This window comes from Grammomys surdaster, unplaced genomic scaffold, assembly GCF_004785775.1.
Source record: "Grammomys surdaster isolate TR1022 unplaced genomic scaffold, NIH_TR_1.0 100, whole genome shotgun sequence".
Taxonomy (NCBI): domain Eukaryota; kingdom Metazoa; phylum Chordata; class Mammalia; order Rodentia; family Muridae; genus Grammomys; species Grammomys surdaster.
In genome coordinates, this window is record NW_021604579.1 from 1402270 (window position 1) to 1404631 (window position 2362).

At 41.7% G+C, this 2362-nt stretch overlaps 1 long non-coding RNA gene across 1 annotated transcript in view; it reads left to right on the forward strand.

Annotated features, from left to right (window-relative positions):
- Nucleotides 1–466: 466 nt before the first annotated feature.
- The window catches only part of LOC114636727, a 13728-nt gene continuing 11832 nt past the window's right edge, over nucleotides 467–2362 (forward strand). Inside the window, exon 1 of the long non-coding RNA XR_003713660.1 lies at nucleotides 467–626. This is a non-coding gene — a long non-coding RNA (uncharacterized LOC114636727). The remainder of the gene's footprint in view (nucleotides 627–2362) is intronic.

Consider the following 2362-nt stretch of genomic DNA (forward strand, 5'->3'; position numbering starts at 1 on the left):
TACTACTAGGAATATAAATATTTGAGATTATTATCTCTTCTAGATGAGTTGGTCCCTTTATCATTATGAAACACCTCTGCATCTGATAATATTGCTTACTTGAAATCTATTTTGTCTTATATTAATGTAGCCATTTCAGTTTGGGGCTGATTATTTTAAGAGTGATATGGATTTTTGCTTTACATTTAATCAATTTATATTATTATTTTGTATGCAAAACACTCGGGACTTTTTAGCTGTGGTGTTTAGACCATTTACGTCTAATGCAGTCATTGATATGAATGAGTTTCAAATCTGTCTTCTTGCTCTTTGTTTTCTATTTATCCTGCATGGTGGCTCCTTTTTCTCTTTTTCTATCTTCCTTGACTTGAATAGTTTTATATTTTATCTCTTTCATTGGCTTAAGTGGTTTTTGAGATAGTAATATACATTTTTTTTATTTATCCAGGAGCACTTTCAAGTACCTGCCAGGGTGGGAGAAGACTTGCTTGGTAAAGTGCTTGCCATGAAAGCGTGGAGACTGGAATTTGGATTCCCAGCACACCATGAAAATCTGAGTGTAGCAGTACACATCTGGAATCCCAGCACTGGGGAGGAAGAGACAGGAGGATTTCTGAGGCTTACTAGTGAGTTCCTGGTTCAGGGAGGGACCCTGTCTTAAAAATAAGGCAGAAAGTAATTGAGGAATGTAATCAATGTTGACCTCTGACTTACAGCCACACTGACACACATGTACATAAACACACACACACATACACACACACACACACAGAGAGAGAGAGAGAGAGAGAGAGAGAGAGAGAGAGAGAGAGAGAGAGAGAATCACCTAAAGGGGAATTTCCATTAACTTTTTTGTCAGCCTTTATGTTCGTATTTTACATTCTATATATTATAAAACAAAAATATGTTTCACTTTATCCATGTGGACATGCATATATGTACACACTCATGGGGAGGTCCAAAGTGCATGTCGGGTGTCTTCCTTAGTTGTTTCCTGCCTTCTATATTGAGCCAGACTCTCTTGCTGGTCCTGGAGATGGGAGCTCTGGCTAGTCTGCTTGCTCAAGGACTTCTCATCTCTGCCCCCATGTTCTGGGATTACGGGTGAGTGGTCCATCACCCCTGCCTGGCTTTTAAGTGAGTTTGAGGAACTGAGGTTCAGTCTTCAAGCTTGCACAGCCAGTGTTTCATCCACTAAGCCATCTTCTTGCCCCCACAACATGTTTAATTACAGAAAATGGAGTGTCTGGTACTTTCCCCCATAGTTGTCTTCTTGGAGGCCTTCAGTCCTTCCTGCAGACCCTGGGCTCCATTGGGGGATTCTCTTTCCTTCTGCCTCAAGGACTCCAACTTTCTTGTAGACTGTGTCCATTTGTGGTCAGCTCTTTCGGCATTTTTTATATCTTCCAAAGGTCTGTATTTCACTTCTGCTTTCACATATATTTTCCCATGTATAGAATTGTTGATTGACAGGTCTCTGCTCTGCCTTTGTTCTCACTTTGTGCTATAAAGATGCTCCACTCTCTTCTTCCCCAAGCATGTCCAACAAGGAGTCTGCGGTCACTCTGCTCTTTTGTACGGATGATCCTCTTTTCCGCCACACCTTTTAGACTTCCTCTTTATTACTGGCTTTGAACAATTGTATCATTGTGTGCCTTAGTGAAGCTCTATGCTTGATTGTGCTTGCTGGCCACTGAAATATTGGAACGCATGGTTGTTTTTCCAAATTTGGGAAGGCTTTTTGTTGTTATTCCTTCAAATATCTTTATACTTCCTCTTTAAAAAAAGAAAGAAAGAAAACCTAATTGTTTATTTACTTGTGTATGTGTGAGTGTTTTACTTGCCTGTATGTCTGTGCACCACATGCCTGCAGTGTTCTAAGAGGCCAGAGGAGGGCGCCAGAGCTCCTGAGACTGGAGTTACAGTTGTGAACAGTCGTGTGGATGCTGGGACTTGAACCAGGGTCCTCTTGTAGAGCAGCCAGTGCTCTTAACCATTTAGCCATCTCATCAGCTCCCCTGTCCTATCCTGTCCTGTCCTCTGTCCTGCCATCCACCCCTATTCTTAGGAATTCTAACTACACATACATTAGCTGCTGGACTGTCCTACAGCTCATTAATACTTTTTTAAAAGTATTTTTTTTTATCCTTGTCTTTTATTTTGGATAGCTTTCATTGCTATAACTTTTTTGTCTGTCTTTCTATCTGTTTGGTTTTTGAGACAGGGTTTCCCTGACAGTAGCCCTTACTGTCCTGGAACTTGCTCTGTAGACCAGGCTGGCCGCAAACTCAGAGATCTCAAATTCAGAGATCTGCCTGCCTCTGCCTCTGCCTCTGCCTCTGCCTCTGCCTCTGCCTCTGCC